Source organism: Anser brachyrhynchus (assembly GCF_964034855.1).
Source record: "Anser brachyrhynchus genome assembly, chromosome: 9".
NCBI lineage: Eukaryota > Metazoa > Chordata > Aves > Anseriformes > Anatidae > Anser > Anser brachyrhynchus.
In genome coordinates this window covers 2823972-2846997 of record NC_137703.1, presented here as the reverse complement: position 1 = coordinate 2846997, position 23026 = coordinate 2823972, and the positions used below count along the sequence as shown (strand labels likewise).

The 23026-nt window shown below is 40.4% G+C and overlaps 1 long non-coding RNA gene across 2 annotated transcripts; it reads right to left on the bottom strand.

The window, feature by feature from the left end:
* Window positions 1–1135: 1135 nt before the first annotated feature.
* Window positions 1136–22826, bottom strand: LOC308199749. 2 transcript variants are annotated; one of them, XR_013954908.1, is made up of 4 exons: window positions 22099–22826; window positions 20354–20642; window positions 9177–9340; window positions 1136–9034 (listed from the first exon to the last, which is right to left on the bottom strand). It is a non-coding gene; the product is annotated as an uncharacterized lncRNA (long non-coding RNA). The 2 variants fall into 2 exon arrangements; XR_013954907.1 differs by having other exon boundaries at window positions 1136–9340.
* Window positions 22827–23026: the final 200 nt, after the last annotated feature.

Genomic DNA, 23026 nt, shown 5'->3' with positions numbered 1-23026 from the left:
CAAAAGTGTTTATTCTCAGACTGCAAAGCAAGAGCAAAATTTTGCAGTGGCAAACTTTGACACTTGCTGAGCAAACACTAAGTGAGGATCTAAAAACCCTTGCAGGTTTCAGACTAGTATTTGCATCCAGAACACCATTTCATGACAGACAAATGGTCTTGTGCTTTTCCTGTACCGTTTGATTACAGCTGGTAGCGTAAACAAATAAACAGATTTTTCCCATCCATACATACACAAGCACTTACCTTGGATCAATAGTACTCTCTGTTCATATCATCTGGATTAAAAATCCTGACCCGGGATGAAACACAAAGCAGCTCCGGCAGGTTAAAGTGCTGTTATTCTGAGCTGACAAGGGATTAACTGAGAGCCAGAACAGCAATCCTCTACTGACATACTGCTTTCCTTTACTTATTAACTGCTATGTCTACATACGTATGGTTTATATATATCTCAAAAGCAAACATCAATTCAAGACAAAGGGCTGTGCAGATATACCAGATGCAGAACAATCTCAGCTTGAGGTGAGCTCCAGCAGAAAATGATTTCCCCCTGGTACCTATCCCCAAGACTTCAAGTCTCAGCACTAAAAGCAATTGTATAAATTTTAAAAATATTCAGTGAGCACCAGGAAAAAAAAAAAAATAAGATGCAACTTCCCCTTCCTGGTGCCTTGGACACAGCTGGAAGGGGCTTGATGCACAGGTTTCCTCCTTTTGTGGCTTTTGTTTGAAGTAACACAAAATCACTTGGAATATGAAGATAATCAAAATATCTCTAGCCAAGATTTGCATCATCACCAAAAAACTGGAACTAAGTGGAAGACAATCACTGAATTCAAAAATTCTTCTCTTGCTTTCCCCCACATTTTCCTGGAGACAGCAGACAGGCTCGATCTGGCCAGCAAGGTAACTATAAAGGGCTATAAGAACCTGAGGCAGTGACCATTATGGATTATAGGTGCCTTTCTTCTGCCACTTCAGCTTTATTCTGTAGATGTGTGTCTGAAGCACTGGAAAACATTTTCCACTGATTTCCAGTGGCCTTGTAATCCTGGCCCAAACCAGGATGCCAAGGGCTATCCCCCCAGACATAATTTGGTCACAGACCATAAAAATACTGGAAGGGCAAAGGAGATGGGACCTATGAAAAGGACAAAATTGAAATTAAAAATCACTTTAATAAAGATTTTTTTTAGTTCTGTTTTAACAAAACTTTGCATCAATGACAAAGAGTGGAAACTTTGAAACTGGAAAACAAGATCATATAATGATGCTGATTTAGCAAGAGCATAAAGTAGAACAAGAAAACCGATTTTCCAATTGCATTTAATTTGGAGAGTTTAAGACTTAAATAAAGAGAAAATTGTGGAAACTTATTGGAGCCAGAAACCATTAGTGGACTCTAACACTATATTAGTTTAAAGGTATTCTGTCAAGTGCGATTTTAGTGTTTTAATTTTTTTCCATGTAATTACTGTCCCTGCAACATTCCTAATGCTGTCTTTGAAGCTGAAGATTAGCACTTACTTCCTTACCTTCCCTGACACCTAACCTTCCTTTGTGTCCTCTACAAAGATATTAACCAGCGGTCTGAGTTATACTTTGCTTTGTCTGTTTATCGGGCCAGTGTGACCAACGGTATTCCTTATTCATGCTTCCCAAGGATCTGCATAATAGTTGGTAAGCAGATACAGCCTCTCCTGGATTTGAGGGCACTGATAGGCAGTGAAGAAAATAATCTGGTGCCCATTAGAGACATGAGACCACGCTCTGGAAACAGTTCACACCAAACCTGTTAGCCCCGTTGGAAAAAGTATTAATACTAACAAAAATATACACCTACATGTAAACCAATCTCTATATATTACTGAAATCTTGGCAAGAAGCGTTATTGTCACAATGATCCCATGATACAAGATCCCATTGGGTCTGGGTGTTGGGGGCAGACGTGTGCCCATCCCCATGAACTCTGTGCAGGAAGCAAGGTTGGAAAAGCATGGCCTGTAGGGCTGAACTGATATAATAATCAGAATTGGTTGTGCTTTACCTTATTTTATCTTTATCTTTTGTTAAGCTAACTTCGCTTCAGTTCCTGGTAGGATACAGAGACTTAAGGAGGAGTGTTTAAGCAAGATGTCTGATTCCAGAAAGTTTCCATGAGAAGTTGCTTTGTCTGGGGAAACCCCGACTTATTAAATATGTGCCTTGCTGATGGGAGAGCTGCTGACTTGCTAACTGAGCGACTCAAATGTGTTTGAGCAGCAATTCGTGGGAGGTGCCAGTCAGTTTTCCTGAGTCCTATAGATAAATGTGGATATGAATGCTTTTTGCAGTAATTAGCATTCCAAATGGCATGTGGCATTTCTGCCTCTAACATTACATTATCCGTTTTCTGTTTTTAACATTGTTTGGGGAAAAGTAAAGGCCATGTTATAAAAGACTTCAATGTGGGAGACTAAGTAATTTCCTTATTTTGCCATAGACGTGGAGGCCCCCTCGGTATATGACTTAGCTGCCTTCATCAGATGAGTATTTGAAAACCGTGATAACTAAAGTTTTCCTTTCCTTGCCATGTTCCCCTTAGGGATATTTCTTTTTTTTTTTTTTTTATACAATTAGAACACGAAGAGTTTCTGAAATAAGTGAAGATTCCTGCTACCATGATATACAAGTATAACTTGTATTTACATAATTAGATTTAATTTTTCAGAAAGGAAAACAATCTTAAAAAAGCATGGCCACTGCTAGATGCAGAAGAAAATCCATGGGCTCTATGTGTGCTTGTGCCTGGCAGAGGCCCTGCTAAAACAGATTATTCAAACGTCAAGAATGATCCACAGAAATTGTAAGCCTATTTATACTTAGGACACTTTTATAGCACTTGAAGAATCAGAAAGTGTTATGCCATAACTTACTACAATCTATCTGCAACAGATTTTATATCCCTTATTTCATAACATCAATTCACACAGAAATCTCTCTCAAGCAAAGTTGCTTTGATTAATTTTAAACATCTTTATTCTTTCAGTAATCATTTATTATACATATCACATTTTTAGAAAGCACTCTCAATTAGAGCTTATTTTATGCTCTCATGTGAAATACTTGTCTTTTGTGCCAAAAAGATCTGAGAAACATCTACAGGCAACACATTACTGTAACAGTTCCCATTGCAGCCAGTTTATTATCTGTCTAAACTGCAATTCTTCCTGTGCAGTAACCACTGAAGTCAATTGGGCTCCACGTAGGCTCTCTGCACTGATCTGAATCTATTCCCACTGAAGATAATGGTTAAACTCCCAGGGCCAATCTCCTAAGTACTTTTGAAAGTCAGTTTGTCAACACTGGCATTTTAAGGAACATTTTCCACTGGGTCATCTATGTCCTTAGCATTTGCTTTAAGCTAGAACTTGGCATACAAGATTTCATCACCGAAGAATATTTTCCTAGCAATACTCAAACTTACTCCTTCCCCAGCTCTTCAAAATTGATGTTGTCAGTTTTGTGCTTTGAGTAAGAAACAGAGTTTATTAGTTTAAGCGTCTTCAGAAGGGCTGGTTGAGCATCTTTAATCACACACAAAAATTAGAAGTCTTCACAGAAATGACAGGCTTGAATTTTCAGCCACAGAGAGTAAATTCTCAGCTGTTTATATTTCATGTGGTCTAATTTCTACCTGAGCCTCTGGGGACTTGGAGATCTCTTCCTAAATTCATATTCCACAGAAGATGAACAACTGCGTTCAAAACACAGGACTACATATATACCCGCCAGAACAAGAGAGAAGCCTGGAGACAAGTTTATCCTATAGACAATGACTATGCAAGTGGGGAAAAGCTGTCAGCCTTTTGGTTTCTCAAAGAATTCGCTGTCCCACCTTCAAATTCAGGCATATTAAACTCAATCTATACAGCTATCAGCATTGCAACATATCATAAACATACTTTTTTTGTCCCATCAATAGCTTGGCAAGCTTATATGTCTTCCTAGAAATGGTGACACGCAGATTGGGTCACCCTGTTTAGCTACTGCACTTTTATAACCTCAAAGCTACTGCATAAGGTATTTCACTATTTGCACATATTAAAATATATATATATGGAACTCAATTTTCCAATGGTTTTCTATGGGAAGACTGACACACACAAAAAACAGGAATCAAATGACTATCTACTACTGAAAGGTGACAGCAACAGGGCGCTCATCTCCCATTTAGGTCTCTGGAAATCTCCCAGTTTTCCTCTTTTTTGGGGAGGACATTCACAAGATACCACTTGCATGTGTCACCGCCACAGAACTTTTGAGCAGTTAGGACTACGTTGGTTGAAAACAGGAATATTAGCCTTACCTGAGCCCCACTACCCACTCTTGCTCCAGGGGAAGCTGCCGCCTCATGGGGAGCACTGGGCTTGCCAGGTTCATTGGGAAACCAACTGACAAAAACATTGTATTTATTGGTTTTGCAAACCCCACTGGCATTCAAGCCAACTTCAGAAAGGAAACTGCCCTTCCTCTTTTTTTATCTAGCCCCAAACAATGACAAAAATAATAATAATAATGTAATATATTTATGCCAGCAGTTGCAATCCGTTACCACAAGCCCCCCAGGTGCAGCACACTGCCAATGCTCCCATGGATTTTGTTCTCACTGGAGGCTGCAGGAAAGCAGGGTAAGAGTTGATGAAAGATTGGAGGGAAACAAAGCAACAGTGAAAACCATGCCTGAAGTATAACTAGCACCCTTTGCAGGGGAGCTTTTGTAGATTATTTCTGTTGTGAGACTGGAGAATTTAGGAACAGGGGAAAGAGGAAAGGAGGCTGAGAGTATTCGGTCAATGCCTGTCTGCAACTACACGGGCAAAATGAACAGGCAGAGCAAAACATGTTTCACCTACAGCCCTCCATCCCTAATAGCAGCCATGTTGGGAATTTTGTTTAATTAGTGTAGAAGAATGAAATAACCATGTTAGGGCAGCTAAGTAGAGATGTATATTTTTTCATAAACCCTAATTTTTCCCATTTTCATGGAAAATCTAGACGATTTCAGCTTCTCTGTAGGGGAATAAATTTTCAGTAAGGTTCAAGACAGAAGGGTGGCAATCCAGCAGGGAGTGAGAGACGCAGAAAGGGAACAAAGCACCAAGGTGTTTCTGTGCTCGGTAGCCCCCAGACACTGCTGTGCTCCAGCCTTGCTCACCTCCACCAGCAGCTCTGCCTTGCTTGGGGTGGGAACAGGGCGGGCAGGAGGGAGAGAAAACATCACTGAATCACAGAGCTGGGCTAAAGCATTCTTCAAATATCATTTCACAGAAAAATACATGCACTTTGGGAGTCAATGAAGCTCATGAAGTACTTGGCTAGAATTGGAAACGGGATGTGTTGTACTGAAGAAATGGAAGACGCTGAAATATTTCATCTTCATTTGTTCCCCAAATGCTTCAATTTTTCATTCCCAAAAGACATCGTGCATTACTTCCCAGCAGCTCATCTTCCCAAGAACCACTGAAGCAAGCATGCTTTCTGCTTCCAACAGCAAAGACCTGCTTGATGGCTGTGGGACATTTTGGGGGTGCATGAGCCGTGGTGGACACCCAGAGCCAGCTCTAGCCTGCTCGGTCACTTAGAGGGACTAAACCAGAAGCAATTGTAGATTGCACGGGGGATTGGAGAGGCACTTTTCTGCAGAGCTTTCATGCAATTGCAATAGTCACAACACTCATATTCATCTCAATACAGCCACCAGGGACGATAGCTGGTAGTCAGTCCCTTCCCAGCTCCCAGGAGGTGGGCACCAGCAGTCTCTGCAACAAATCCAACAGCCTGCTTCTTGGACAAGAAGTTGGTCAGACTAGGAAAGGCGTGGGGTGGCCATTCACAGGGACTCTGGAGATCCTTCGCTAGCACAGGGACTAGGAAAGATCCTAAATATTAAAATTTTGGTTTCTGCAGTGCCCCGAACAGGTATTGTTGCCTTTATTGTTTGCCTTTAATAATAATAACAATTTTATTTAGCAACAACATACTCCACATTCCCCAAGCTTTAAGCTCCTGTATAAAGGAAGGATCATGCATCTCAAGATGTCAAGAAATGGGCAGCCTGATCCCTGGCAGTGCTTAAAGTTCAAGATCCAGCTTTCAGTACTCGCTATGAAAGGTGATGATAGAGATGACCATGATGACCTTTAGTTTCTAGCCCCAAAACAGTCTTTGCTTGTCAGTTTGCTTGAAAGCTGCTGCAGCAAATGAAGAGATCAGATGCCCCATTAGCAGACACAAAAAGTCAGAGCAGGAAACATCCTCAGCTGCACCAAGACACAAGGCAGCAGTTTTCTACCAACAGAACTAACACTACAGGGCCTGGTTCAAAATACAAATTCGGTGAAAGGCACTAAAAAACAAGATAATTCAAAGGCTAAATTTCACCCTACCCCAAAAAGCCTGTTTTCCTCAATTTACTACTCAGATCATAGCTTAGATTAATAAAAAAAATGTATATACCTCACTTTTATGAGATGCTCAAGCCTTGGCAAGTGTAGTTCTGTTCTTAAGTAAATGTGCTTCACATAAAAACTCCAGGACATTGTGAGGTGCTTTATTTGTCATACTTTTTGGATATTATATTAATGGTAATGGCAGATGTACATGTGTGCTAGGTGTGAACATCCTATTGGATGAAAAATTTAAAAAAGAAATAAGGCCATTCAACCAGTATTTGAAATCCACTATTTTATCCCTGGCTTATGAAAATAATTTTCATTTTCATTAACGGGAGTTATACCGCTAGAAGCGCTTGCCTTCCAGAAAGAGCGATAATTTAAAGCTGATTCTGCAAGCAATCTCATTGCAAGAGCACATCTGGAGCATTTTTGAATGTGCTGAGTGCTGACATAATTAAATAGCCTCCAAAACAGTTGATTCAGTCTCTACAGCTGGGATGCTGCGAGACAGGCATGTAGCTTGTTCTATCACTCATAAAACAGGATTGTTTGATCTCATCTCAGCTAAGCAGACAAGGAAGAGAAGGAAGAAATGAAAGAACTCTGCTTTCCCCTTGATTTTTAAAACTGAAGGGACAACCTACATCTTTGATGCGCCATGCGCTTTGTTTTGTCAGATGGCTGCTGCTGTAAAATGGAAAAGCTTTTTCTGAGAAAAGAGGAAAAATCAAAAGAAAAGGAAAAAATGGAAGAAAAATTAAATGCAAAGCATGTAAAATAAAGTTTGAGCCACCAGGGAAAATAATTAAGAAGCAGTCTGTGTGGACTATGTCACACTGCCATTATAGCAGAGCTATCGCCATCAGCATAAAAATGCTTTTTCCGCAAAGCTCCTTTATAAATAAAATTAAAATAATATACATCGAGAACAGCAGAGGGTTGAAAAACCTGATTTGCTCTTTTTCTGCTTCTTCTATAATAGTTATTATAGAGCAATACGCAGGTGTAGCTCCGTAACTCCTGAACCATTTCTAACACAACTATCTCTGTACCGTACTGAGAACTACAGGAAGACCTGGGGGGAGCTGAGGGTGGTCTCCACTCCTCAAACAGAACAAGGACTGCTTCCTACCACCAAGAGGTCATTTATCCAGCTTGATATAAACTGTCCTCTCAACAGGTCTGTTATCATCAACTTACCTCACTAATCCTGGCAATTACAGGATTAATTCCCCCGGTCCACAGAGCAGAGTCACCCAACTTACTGGCTGTGGTAAATGGTTTTCCTTCCAGGCCTGGCTTGGTACACCCACGGGCCTACTTTGTGGCAGCCACAAACCTAGAAAGCAAGAATTTGTTGAAAATTTGTTGAAAATGTCAACTTAGCACACTGTACTTGAGAGCCAGTCATTTTAAGACTGTGTTAATTCAGGTTTAAAATATTTCTAGCTTAAAAGAAAACTGTTAGTGAGAAAAAGCACCCAAACACCTCAACTCTGCAAACATGCACGTGCTTACAAGGAGTCAGCTTCAGTGTCAGCAGGAAGCCAAGCAAATAGCAGTGCCTAGCCGTGATTTGGGAGCTGCAGAACCGAAGCGCTGAAGATAAAGCAGGGGTGAAAGTCCCCAGAGGATGAAAAAGCACGGTGTCATTACCTTTGGCAAACAGAAGACAGCAAGTGCCACCTACGTTTAGGAAGGTCTGCAAGGCCAGGCACTGAAGAGGCATTTGGTTAAAATTAATCTGCAATTTATTTCTTAGTTGCAGAAATTTGCTAAGTCATAGGTCTGATGTGTCTTAAAAAAAATAATAAAATATATTTAAAATTTAAAAAAAAATCTTAAAAATAAAAAAGCAGATTGCAACTTGTTGGTAAAGTTGCAGTAAAATTCAGGTAGCATATCGGACTGTGGGGGTGTTTAACTGACTTTTGTTTATCAAGACTGATTATACATTAAGAGAAGTGACTAGAAAAGGTAGAAGGAGGTAAACAATTTTTCCAAAAACAGCTGTTTAGTCATCTCTATCAGCCCTTGGTAGACACAGATGCGCTGAATCACCAGGTGCCGAATGGGCTGCGAGCGAGTGGCAGATTGCAAACACCAAGCGATTTGCTTTTTTCTGCACCATTGCCATCTAAGCTGATCGTGAAAAAGAATTAATAATTAAGGGTAATTATCTGACTGAACACTTTTCAATATGCTGAAATCAGGCCCGTGTTGTTTATGGACACCTTATGGCTCTTCCTCCCTGGATCCTGCTGCTGCCCCATGCAGGGACACGAGAGAGGCGATGGCAGGGCGAGGACAGGCACGTGCAGACCAGACCTTATCGTGAGACTTGCCTTGACTTGGACACTTAATCTTGCCTTTCATGAATGCCACATTCTTCTTCTCCATATGCCACTTTCCCTTGGCTGTTCACCAGCCCTGAATGCCAGAGGTTACAGGAACGGAAAAAACACTTACTTCCTAATTAAAGAGTCATTTGGCAATATGTGCTGTAATTTCACTGCCTTGGTTCTTTCCTTCTTATGTGCTGCTGGGCTGGCAATGACTTTTGCTAAATAAAACCTCAACAAAGGAATGACAAACCTGTTAAAATAAAACATTGATTTGTGACCTTTATAGTAAAAAGATCCCCTTTCTTTCCAGCTTTGTTATTAAAAAAGTATGTGCTGTGAAAGGTTAAGAGACTGGAAATAGACACCTTGAATAGAGCTCCGCAAAGAAATACCTTAGGACATGCCAGCGAGGATCAAGCAGTATTGACTGAGGTCCAGGTGGAGAGTTTCTCACAATGCCTCAGCATCCTGGTAAATAGGTCTGTCTAAAGCACTCTGCTGGCTTTTCCAGCCTGGGGCTCCAGCCGTCACTTCGAAAGAGTGAGGAAGCCAAAACCTGAGGAAAATCAAGTTTTTGAGCTAGATTATTTCAGTCAGTGTGCACATGTTTAGTCCCAGTGACACAGGTATGAAAGCAATGAGCATAGCTGAGCTGGTAGCTGGCCCATAACAATTCCTCCACCCAAAAAAAGGAGCAATAACAGCACCAGCCTCCCCAGTTCCTTGTGCACAAGACTGCACTCACACCATTGCTTGGAGACTGATGATATTTTACAAAAATGCACTGGAAAGAGTCTGACCAGCTAAATATGTGACTGGTTAAGGCCACTGACTCTGTACAATATTGGCCAAACATTACTACATTCACCAATACAATAACCTCTCCAAAATAGCGAACGTATGCCTAAAGTGACACAGAAGCCCCACAGAGATTTCTTGGTTTTATGAGAGCCAGCAATTGCACAAAGGGAACACTGCACGGCGAGGTCTTCTGTGCATGCAGGCTACCTAGAAAACCAGCACAGATCCCTAATTTCTTTCACTCTTAGACCAAGTGCCCACAGAGGACTCGCAGGTATTTCAGCTCTCCTCTCCGATGCCTTTGAGCCGCTATGATTTTGTGTGCATCACCAACATTTCAGATTTCAGTTTTGCACCAGTTTTTGTATGGCTTTGGAAGCCTAAGTGACTTTTCGACTGTCAGTTTTGATGGCCTCACTTTCCTCATCATAACCCACAAAAGCCACGTGAAATACATGAGGGCACAGTTTCTGTGAGCTAGCTCTAATACAAAGTATTTGTCACTGAAATAACTAGCTACAGATGCACATTTGCAGGCAAATCTTTCTGTGCCTTAGGTGAGATAACAGGCTGGGATGGTATTTGTCCATTTTACATTTGTGTTCTTACAAAACCTTTGCCATCAATCTGTGTGTAGTCCAGATGTCTCCTGCTATCTTCCATCGCCTTTCTGCTCATTTCTCTTCCCATCTCTGTGTCCTGTAGGTAGGTGTAATCAATTTAAATGAGATACTTTATCTCTTGCCCAGAAGTCTGGATTTTGCTATCAGTTCAATGATTTGTACACTTCACATTGAAGTCAACTATTATTTCAGAAGTATCTTTTAGTATGCAACAAATGATAAAAGATATTGTATTGCTGTCCCAAGTCACAAAACGCTATGACCTGGCTTTGCATCCATTTTCTTTACTTACACACATATCATGTTTCCTCTCTTAAATGAAAAAATACTTTTAGATAAGGGGGAAAAAAAAGAACTCAAAAAAAAGTGGGAAAAAAAAGCGAGTAACTTCTGCTACTTATGCCATTGTACATTGCTTCCTTGTGCAGAGAATTTCCAATATTGGAGCAGTAATTTCAAACCAAATTGGACTAGCGGGGTCACCAATCCTCGTTAAGAGACACGGCTTCCCAGGAGGGGGGCAGCAGGTTTTCTTATGCTCTGTCTCTGGTTAAGCGTTGTGTAAATTATGTGATAAAAGCAGATGGTACTACTCTTTCTAGATATGGCTGAAAAAATTGGCCTTGCTTAGAATAGTCCCTAGGGCCCTTTCTTGGAGCATTCCTCTACAAGGAGAAACAATTATTTTACTTTTGGCTGCTATTGTCTCCTGCTGAGGGAATACATGTACAGTAATGATGAACTCTGTGAAGGGTGAAATGAATGTTGCTGCAGTTTCAGTATCTTCAGCGCTGAAGAGTTTTGGCTCCCATGGACCCGGCAGGACTTTGCTAGCTGCAATCTCACACTGACTTGAGTTTGCTTAAAAGTGATGCTTTATGCTGGCTCCTGGCTGGAGCTGTGCAGCAACAAAACCCTTCACAGCAGGGCATGCCCAACACCTTGCTTTACACCACCACAGGCCGCGCTAACCATTTATTTTCTGGCCTCTGTTAGCATTACTGATGCTTATAGGTCTACAGGGTTTGGAGAAGAGCAAAGAACACTTCAAACACCTCGGCCACCCTGTGTTAGACAGGAAATTGAGTCTGCCGTTGAGATCTCGGGTTTTTTTCCGCTTGTTTACAGGACAACACAAAGAAAGAAAATGCTGTCTGAACACGGCCAGCACACCGCTGAGCTCAGTTATGTCCATCTTCTACTTCAGCTGGCCTCATGAGCTCAGTTTAACACCACTCTGACGTTGCTCATATGGTTTCCAAGCTTAACACACACACCAGTCTCGTGTCTGTCCACAATATGCAAGGAATATCTTTAACCCAAGAGTGTCCTCTGCGTGGTTTGATCCAGTCCCACTGATATCATGCCGCGAGTGGGACAGTACCTGATGTTACCTAATAAATATTTGTTTGGTGTGCCTGGAGATTCACAGCAAAAGCTGTAACCTGGTCTTGTAAAATGGCTCCCTGGATGTACTTCGGACAAAAATAAATATTCTCCCCAAAACTATAACTCTTCATTTTGTGATTTTTTTGAATATAGCATTTCTTTGGGGCTGAGTAACTTCCCTTTTTCCCATATATATGGTAGGGGTTTTGTTTGATTGTTTGGTTTTTGTTTTTAGCTTTTTTTTTTCTGTCCATGATATTCCTCAAAGAGAGGGTGTCCAAGTTGAATATTTTTCCAAACAACTTATCACAGTGCACAGTGCTAGAAACACACATACCACAAACATTAGCTCTATGTGGTCATTAGGTACAGAGTTTCGAAAACAGTGCAAATCTCAGCTATGTACTTTGTAGAATTTCCAGAAAACTGCCATCTGGCCTGAAGCCCTCTTCAAACTTCATTTATACCAATACACAATAACTTGCTCATCTTCATCAAGCCAGTCCTTAAACTTATACTCAAATGACTCACGAAAACCCACAATTTCTATTTGCACAGTTAGAGCAAATCTCTTCTTTAGCTGTACAAACACTGACACTCTACCAGTTCTCATCTTTTCTCTGGTTCTCTTGGTCTGCAATCAACACCCTTGTATATTGATGCTGTTCACGTCCTTTTCTTTTACAGGCACATTGAATTCCATTAAAATGCTCTGTGTAGTACTTCATCCCTCTTTATCTGTTTTTCATGAAACTGGACTAGATTTTTTTTTTTTCACCGAGAATAAGAACGGAAAGAAAGATAGTATCATATAGTGTTTACCTCATACTTTTAAAGAAGCTTCTGAAAAAATGTAAAATAAATATCATTGACACCAACAGTTTTCTTCTTAGCTAAGAGGTGATCACATTATTTGGTAATTTGCATGGATAACCTCAGGACTTCTCTTTTAGCATATATGTCTCATCAAAAGAGTTTCCTTCAACATATTTGACTAATACAAAAATATTTGCACGTGGCTGGTCACTTACACAGTGTAAGCATCTTGACCCAAATCACTCAATAATTTCAGCTGAACGGGACCTCTGGAGATCATCTAGCCCTGCTCCGAGCACCTCCACTGCAACAAAATCAGGCTTCCCAAATCAGGCAGTATGGCCTCATCATGGCCAAGGTCTCTCCAAGAAGAGATTGACTGTGCCAAGGTCTTTAGCACTTGACCCGTGCCTTATTCCATACGTGATACTGCCTTCATTATCCTACATGATGGGCACGCTGTTATCCTCAAAAGGATATACCTTTATCTGCTTTAGCAGTAGCAAGAACTGAGGTATGATCCCACAATGTTTGTAGGAATTTTTGCTCTTTTTCCTGGATTTTTCTATTACCAGATTGCCATAAATCTTACTGAACGATAAATTTTATATACGTATTAATTAGCATCATAAAATTAACTTAAGACAAAATGGTAAACCTTACTTGGAAACCTGTTTTTCTTTGTCTTTCTGTTATTGCTTATCATGCTTCCCTGACAAATAGAGGAGCTTCTCTAGGGCACATACATTTCCATTCAAATGAAATTAATTCTGATCAGGTACACACAGATTTACGTGCTCCTGGATGCTGATTAGATAGAAGAGTAATCTGTTTTGAATTAAACGTTCAGATTGCATTACACTATTTCATGCCATTCATCACATTAGGAAATGAAAAGTGTTGTTTCACAAAAAACAGAATCACTGAATGAGACACACTGCTATGAAATGCTTCAAGCCTATCTGAGATACTGCTAGGACAATCTACCATCTAAGTGATAATTCAATTTAATTTTTTGCCTATATTCCTTTCACTGAGATAGTTTAATTTTATCTTCATTAATTGCCATGACGTCTAACTTGAAAAAAAGAGATAGATGGTTCTCCAAAAACATTGAAATGAAAGACATGGTGTCGTTATGCTTAGAAATATCTTTGTTTTCTTATTATCCTTGAAAACCTCTGGATTTGTTGCACTACCTTTATTAAGCACAGGCTGCACTGACTCCCAGGCAGCAGGGGCAGGACAGCAACAAGCCTCAGCAGAAGACCAAGTCTGGTCCTGTTGCCACCAACAAAGCTGGAAACTGCTCTACATTGCACCACGGTGCACCACAGGCATTTGCTTCCCAAAGAGTAACTCCTCTCAGCTTTCTGGAAAGCAAAAAAAAAATCTAGGATTTGGGTCTCTAATAACCTGCTTAAACTTTTGTCATACTTGCCACCATCTTGACTCACGGAAAACAAATTCCTTCTGAGCGAATAGCCCTCAGTTAGGATCTCAGTGATTTAATTAAAAGGGAAAAGTTTCCTTCCACAGCCAGAAGGCAGCTAGAAATATTGGACAGTTAGCAAGAAGAGGAAAACAGCTCAAGGATATTGTTCAAAACATCTGGGTAAGAGAAAATGCAAATAATTTAACGAATTGTGCTAAAAGGAGACCAGACCAAATAATGAAATTTAAACTACATCCGAACCAGAAGTTACTGGCCTTAGGTTTAATCTGTATTGCAGGGAATCTTTTTGTCTCTCTGGTCAAGCTTCAGCTGGAAGCACCAACTCCAAATTACTAACAGCATTGTCAACATCCTTATATACAAAAGGTACATTATTTATGGGAAAGAGAGCCCGTTCTTCTGGGATCCAAACCCAGGTTTTTGGGCTCACGCATCAAAAACTTCACACACTTATCAGGAGCAAACAGAACCACCTGAAGCTTGTCTGCTTCTTGCAGGGAAGTAAACAAAATTCAACTATTATATCCCAGAGTTCACCTTCTGCTTTTGTCCTACCTACTATTCAAGGGGAAAAAAAAATTGAGTTCACAGCTCTCATGAAGAATGCTGCAGTGACAGTAAAAGAGAGATGTCCTGGGCCAAGATCAACTACTGAAATACCTCTCTGAGCTACTCATACATTTGTTTGTCACACAGAGACCTCTCCTCTTCATACAGATAGAGGAAGAAATAGAGGACATAACTTCAGCTTTGGTTAAGCTGAAGGAACAAACACCCTGTTTTCTCTGGAGCTCAATAACTTCGGTTTTCTTTGTTCACCTGAACCCATAATATTGATTATGACTGGAGTATACTCATTACTCTCTGAATGCTGGACAGCATAGAAGAAAACTTGCTTTTAACCCTTTAATATACAAATGATGCCAGCAGCCTAATGCAGTGATTTCACCAAGCTAACTTCCAACAGTCTGAAAGGCTGAGACATTTTGTATTCAAGAGAAGGACTGACCACTGGACACATTCTCACTACGAGACCACTTTTTCCTTTTCCTCAATGCCAGATTAAATTAACCTCTAAAACCCTTATGAATCAGAGGCATGCGGGTGGGTTATAACAGTCTAAGGGCAGCAGTTACTTACCCAGCTTCCTTAAAACCAAAAAAGAAAAGGTGTCTTATTTTTCAAAGACTAGAGGCTATGTACTTTGTCTCTTCAGGTTCCTAAGGCTTAAATGAGAGAAGATTGTCTTTGCTTAACCCATGCATTGATATAATTAGCCAGAGATATTAAGTCACTCTTTGTCATTCTAGATAACTGGCTAAGCTGACATATAAACTGTTTGCATAGGGTGCGTGTGTGGTTTTTTGTTGTTGCTTTCTTTTGTTTTTGTTTTTGTTTTTTCTTTTTTAAAGTTATCAGTTTTGCAGTTTCTTGCCTGATTTAAGACATAGGGATCTCATCTGATTACCAGAAACCATCAGAAATGATTGTCAGCAGCTCTGCAGCACCCTGAGTCAGCTCCCTTCATACCCAAGGGTCATAACTTCCAGGCTGGCTGATTTATGAACCACTACCCCTTACAGCCTTCCACCTCTCCCCTACCCATCTCAGTCTCAACCATCCTGCAAGCCTCACTCATCAATCTTATTAAAGGCAGCAAATATATTAACCAAGTCACCAGCCTCTCCTTGATGTATATAATTACTCTCCTTTCCAATTTGCAGTGAAAATCTACCAATGCTCCAGTTTTTATTTCCTAGCAACCTTTTCTAGACCTCTTTTGGCTTTGTTTCTGCCTATCCCACTAGTACATTGCATCCCATTTTCACTTGGTAAAGGTGTACTTTCATGCTTTCTTTCAATATCTGGCTTTTGGTCTCCTCTGAGCCACTGTAGTCAACCTTATGATAAATGGTCTTAATTTTGAAAAACGCTTCCTGCTATTTTCAGCATTTGGAGCCATCCAGTGGCACAAATACACACAAAATGCTGCAGCTCAAATACAGGCTGTGGGAGCCAGAGACTGAGAACTGGAGGAACTGTGTACAACTGCCATAAAATCAGGACAAAGTAAAGTATGGGACAATCTCCAGAAGCACTGGAGGTATGCCAGTCCTTGGTGGAGTCTGTTTTTTTCCTCTCCAACACAACTATTGCTATTTGCCCCATATTTTGTACAGCTACGAGGCACCAATGCCACACTCACCTTCAGAAGCCAAATTAGGCTTGGTCGCACTGTATAGTCTGTACACCAAAAATGTGTTTCTACTGCAAATCAGGACCTCCCAAGGATCAGTCTCCATGGAAATACCTGAAACAGATTATTTTCTGCTGGTGGGAACTCAGAGAGCAAGCTTGTTAGCGAGTGCGAGCATTGCTCAATGGGCGAGGATCTGGCCAAAACTGAAAGAGGTTTCACAGCTCCTAAGCCCCCTCACCCCCCAGCTTCATTTCCCTGGGAGACTCCCGAGGGTGGCAGCACCCATAGGAGAAGGTTGGGCAGCAGAGGGATCTTGCCTCTTGCCCATCTGCCACAGCTCTTGGCCACCATCCCAGGGAAAAGCTGCTTCACATCTCCTGGACAGCTCAACCCTTCAACCCATGAAAGGAAAAGAGCATGGGATGTAAAAAGGAGCTGCGGGCTAGCTGTGAGTAAGCTTTAAAGCCGTGCAAGAGCTTATGCATGTGCAAAGGCAAAGCATGAACTCTTCCTGCTGGTACATGCTGAAGAGGGCTGAGGTAACAGCTGGGTGAGAATTAAGAGCTTTAAAATGCAAAAGCACTCAAAATGCACTAAGAAAAAAATATAGGGAGGACGATAGGGGAAAACAAACACCAAAAATATGTGAAGAGGAGCCATACACCCTGAGGCAGAGAGGATGCCAGTCCCCAGCCCTGTGCTGGGAACATCCCCTTCACATCAGCTCGGAGGCCCTCCACCCCCCGGAGCTGCCGTCCTGCTCAGCACAGCCCCCCAGGGCTGCCCAGACATTACTCATTTCTTCTAGCTCGGGATCAGCTGAGTTTGGTTTGGGTGACTCATTCAGTCCATACTAAGAGTCAGGTTTTAAAGTTATTCAAGCATTTCAGTAGGTATCTTACAAGATTTTTACATCTACGGATCAAAAATATATTGCATGTGAATTGCCACTAAAAGCAAAGGGACGTAGTGCCTGGAAATAGGAAAATTCTGATGCCTACATCATAAAGAGCCTCAATGTGTTTAGAAAGGTGGCCCAAGGGATGCTGAGCACAGTTCTGCCTTAATGATATACTGAGGTACAAGCATTATGGATATGACTAGACACGGTGCTTTGTGTCCCCCATGCAAGAGACATGGCTGGGTGCATGGCTGACAGTAACTCTGATGCTTGAAAACTGGGACATACCTGAATTCATTCCAGTTTCTTTCTAAACCCTAATGATGTAAATGCTAGCAACATAAATCATCTTTTTTTTTTTTTTCTGTACAGCAGGTCTTGCTCGCACTCAGTTTACATGGTTATAACTCACAATGCTTTTAGTGTACTCATTCCTATCTGCAGCTCAGGGAATGCATCAAGAAGCCTCTTGTTTGCTGGTATGAATCTTGTCTTTTATGTTCTGAGAAAAATACCCAAAGTTGGGTATTTTTTTAATGTCATTTTTATTCAGTACTTGACAATGGCAACAAAAACCGAACACTGAAGAATTATACTTTTAAAGAGGAGTTTCTATCAAGCAGCTATTCTTGCCCCAATGTAATATCTCATTTTCTCAGCAGTTGATTAAAATCCTTCTGTTCCACTGGGATACACCCAATGACACTCCCCTGATACAGAGACATACAGAAGAGATAAAAGAAAATCATATATCACTGGCAACGCTTAGAACATTGTTAAAAGCATATATTCAGTGCCTACTTATCTTTTATGTATACAGATAGCTGTGGTGACAAATAGCCTATTATGGTATATGATTGACAGAAAATAGAAACCAGAAACTGAAAAAGAATACTGAATAAGCCAATGATCATTTACTGGTCATATTTTATATTATTCCTCTAATTTATGCACTTTCAGATTACCCACAGGAGAAAGAAAGCAAGGAAAGAAAATAACAAAATTTTAATGTGCCCCCCAGCTAAGAACTTGAGTTAATTACGGATTTCTCCAGTATTCAAGCCAATAAAGGATGGGACTCAGGTTTATATGACGTGGATGCCATCAACATCTCTATATGCTTCTCCAGCAGCACCAGGGGGTCTTGACACTTTGAAACGCAGTGTCACAGAATGATGCAATCTCGAATCAAAACTTAATTTGACTCCAGTGCCTTTGTTTCTACAGCTTAAAAAAAATATTAAATTTTGAGATCCCAAGCAGTTGTATATTGCCATTCATAAAACCAGCGTTGACCTTGCTTTACTCGTGCATCGACACTGATGAGTTAAAATGGGACAGGAGTTGTCAGCACACCGCACAGCCTGACGGCTGCATTCATATGTCGGAGGCTTATCTCTGCTCTTCTGCTCAAGGACACTTGTGCACACTACCTTCAATAAAATGCTCACCACTGGGAACAAAAAGTCTTTGAGCTCCTTCTTGGATTTCTATTTTATTTTTCATTTGGGCAACTTCTCTTTCATTTTATGTGAAATGCAGTCCTCACTGAAGTCACTGGGAATTTTGACACTGACGTGAAAGGACCCAAATGTCACAATTTAACAACAGCCCACAAAGAAACTGAAAGTTTGGCATCTGAAATCTGTTCAGAGGCAATCTCAACCAATGCTGGGCTAAGCTTATGGTTTGCTTTGGAATCTTATTGTGTGTCTACTGAACTATTTTACAGCAATTTTTCAGTAGCTGCTATCCCAAATATGTTATAACTGTACACACAGAATCATAAAGGAGAAAATTGAAAAATCCCTGTTAGATAGATCCATGCGCCACAATTCTGGTGATTTAACTAAGGATTTAGTAGCCATACAAGCAATCAGGTCTTTTATGGTTTCATTTGCCAGTATAATAGAAACAATACAGAGGTTTTAAGAGTAGTACTGTCAGAGCACCTCTGTTCATTAACTCTTTAAGGCCTCAGTAAATTACTTTTGACCTAAGTATTTTTCACCTTCCCATCCATTTTCTTCATGTAGTTAAGACAACCATATAAACTTTTCTCCTTAAGCAGATGAACCTATAATTACCCAACTGAGATTTCTTTGCCCATTTTTTTTTTTTTTGTTCTTCATGAGCATCAGCTACCCCCCACTGCCAAGATGAGATACTGGTCCCATACTGCTGATGCAGTCCAGAATCACTGTTCCTACAACCCAGCAGGTAATCATTCTTTTCATCCACTTCATTCATTTCACCTAATCAATCATCAATTCAAGAAAGTTCCTTGCATTTTTTGTATCTATCATTTAGATGGGCAAGCAGTACATATTTAGCTCCCTTAATATTTCTTCACACATCAAGTCATCAATCTCTCTAGTCCCTAAATCATTTTTGTTGCTCTTCTGTGAATACCTTCTGGCTTTCCCAAATCCTTCCAGCCCTGGAAGGGCTCAGCTGAGAATGCAGCATTTCAGCTTCACTCTCACAGGAGTACAAAGTTAAAAATGAACTCTTCCTTTTTCACCAGGCATTTCTAATCATAATTAGGCCAGTTAGCACCGTTTTTATTCCAAATATTAACTCTGCAGTGGCAGTGCATAAAGTTTGAAAGTCACTCAATTTACTTTGCAAGATTTTTAATGACTGTTTTCTACCATCTTGATTGAGTTTGTTCCAAATTTTCACTGGCAAACTGAGGTTTGAAAATAGATGAAAACACCAGAGATCAACACCTTGGAGTTTGCTGCATTTTGCCTCAAAATGATGACAAAAGTCATTTGATTTCTAATCAAACACCGTAAACCATCTTTTGCTTTCCAGTTCTTGTCACTCAACTCGTTTGGCATTGCCTTCTTGCAGGCTGAGTTACTGTCTCCCAGTGATGCAGGAAGCTGACAGTCTGCTCTAAAAGTTTCATATATACATAATTTGTGTATGTATATATACATGTATGTATAATTTGTGTATATATATTATATATATATAAAATTTGTGTATGATGTTTACTGTAAAACAATGCAAAATTTCCTCTTCTACTGCCTTGGAAAACTTTTATTAAACCCTTGATGGGTCTGATTTGGATATGAAGTACCTTACTAACATAAGGTAGGCAAAATCCTACTGTGGCTTCAACAAAAAGCCATGGGTACAGTTTTGTCTGATACCCCTTCACATTGTAGGAGGTTTGCTCAGCACAGCAGGATGATCAGCTGCTGCAAAGTCAGCAGTGGGAGACAAGTTCAGATATTTCCCTGAGCTCAGGAAGAAGTATTGTTTTAGAGCACAAACTGTCTTACAGTTAAAATTTTATTTCCCTGGTACTCGGCTTGCAAAGTCCTTGGTAATGCATCCTTCCCAAACAAAGGCAAAAATTCCTTTTTTACCTGCATCCAGAGCACAGGCCAAGGTAGAGTCTGAGAAGGTGAGCCTGACCCCCGGTGATTCACTGAAATGAACGGTGCAAGGATCTTCCATGGGACCATTGCAGACCTCAGGCTAGGAGTAGATCCGCTGCCTGAACAAAGCCGTCTTTCCATGCAACACTGGCCATTGTTGGCTGAAGCTGACTTCGGTTTATTTGAAGCTTTGAAGAACATGTTGAGAGGGAAATTCTGTAGCTCACCTCTCCCTTCTTGATGCTTCTGAACCTTTCTTCTTTTCAGACACGGCATTCTACATGGAGGCACAGAGTTTTGAGAAAAACAGTACTTTCTTAAATGAGTGGCAAGGGAGGCCAGGTGCACACACGCAGGTTAGCAGCTTTTCAAACTAAATAAACATCAGCAACCTATGTAAGCCCAACTTCTTCTAGTAAAAAATAAGGTTCATGAACCGATACTTTGAACCCTGTGCTCATTTAAGGCTTTTAAAAGTTACTTCATCCCTTCCACTCAATAAGTTTTCTGATTTATTACAAAAAGGTGAAAGGTTCTCCCTCCCATTACAAATTACCTGAGCCATGCAGTTCTCTTTGATGTATCCTTGCATGACTAAGTTTATTTCCAGACTTTCAGGTCCTCACTTCTTTAACTTAAAATATTTGTCAAACAAGAGCAATTTTCTACTTATGCAGAAGCCAGCTAATTACTATGGTAGCCTGTCATTCTGTCACACCGCCTTGACAAACAATATAGCAGATTAAAGAGTTGCTAATTGGCTGATACTGTTAGAAGCAATTTCATAGTGCTAATGTACCAAGAAAACATTAAAAAGTTGCTTTGATCAGACTATGGAAAAATTAAACAAAATGAGCTTGTCAGTTTTGCAAGATGAAGAGTGTTGTCCTGAAGAAGAAATCCCATATGCAGGTAGCACTTTCAATGTGGGATTAAGGAGCACTACTGCTATATATAGTGCACAGGTACTCTGCCCAACAGAAGAAAATTTCTCATGATTCATTCTTGGATTTGAACACCATTAATGAAAATTAGTAGGAAAAAAATAAAGAAATCATTAAAGCACAAATGATGAATGCATTTAAGAATATAAATACACAAGTTCCTTGTAGGAGTGGCAAGATCCAATATGAGTAGCAAGGTATTCTATTTCATCATGGAAGACTGCGACCAAAACGATTGCCAATGAATATCCCAAATCAACCTGAAATATGACTAATCTCTCTCTGACCACTGACGATGAGTTAGAAAAGATTGCAGATAGGATAGAGCATGCCTTTCAGCTACAATCAATTAAGCAGAAAAAGACAAAATAATAAGGGTAATTAACAACATTTGGACTAGGCTAAGATTATAAAAATTAACAGCATTAATTTTGTTACTTTCAGTTAATGTACCCTTGGACAGATTTTAAATGGATGGGTAGAGGTAAGGTCAGCGATCGGTGCTACATTTCTATACTTGTCAAACCAATGAGAAAGAAATAAAACATAAGTAGCAGGAAAAACATTAGTGAATTGTTCTGAAAAACACCGGAGCACTCAATTTTTTCCTCAGGAGAAAAATGAAACAAAGAGATAAACATTTACAGACATACAAATGGTATTCACAGCACTGTAAATATTGGAATACAGAAGTCTACGTGAGTTTAATTCTCTTCTTCATGGCCAAAGCCTTGCTAAATCTTCATATTTCTTAAAAAGCTTGTAACAAGAGATAGTAAATAATCATACTTGGGAAGAAGACAGTGTCTCCTAACTGTATCTTGATCAGTTCAGTGAATGAGTCAGAGCTCCTCTTTCCTTTCGGCTTCTATCACCTTGAGTTTCCTGGTTCCTGCAGGGAAAAGAGGAAGGAAAATCAAACAAACTTCATTCAATCCCCTTGGTAGCTATAGCAGAGATCCCAAAACAGGGCATCTGCCTCCCAGAAACTGAAAAACTGAGAACTAGTCCTTTACACTAGAAGTGCCCAGGTATGGATCTTCCATCTTGTGCAAGAGTACTTTTTATTATGAAACCATATCAGAACAAAAAGAAGAAGTGAGCATGGAATCTGGCAAGTCAACAGGGCTGCCAAATCTAATGGGAAACCCTTCCAGTACCAGGTATTGCAGGAGACGATGTGCACGATCTAATTTTTGTCAACAGAAAAATGTAAACATTGAAAGTTAAATAAAAGGCAAAGAGTAAAGGATGGAAGTTTCTTTTACAGCTTTCTGCTGCAGGCTGTCTCCTTTAGGAGCCAACCAGTGCAGCCCATATCAAGGAAGAAGCTGGCGGGTGGCTGGAAGAATGGCAGACCCAGAGCCCACCTGCTTGGCACAGCAGTACTCACTTTGCATTTCTGGATAGTCAGCAGCAGATAGGACTTTTTGGCATGACAAAAGAAGAAATTAAGACATCTGCTATCAATATGCTGCTCTTTAGCAGCTTCCGCTTGAGTCCAAGACACTGCTCCCCGCCCCCCCCCCCCCCCCAAAAGCCCTGAATCCTCTTATGGGGGGCTCCAGGAAGAAATTAATGTTTATGCTTTTGGAGGGATCCAAATGTTACCATCTGCTGTTGTGCAATTTTTCTGTATTACACTGAATGTGTTTAACACATTAATCATTGACACACTATTGTTACCCATTACAGTAACTGATGTTGTCTAAAGTGA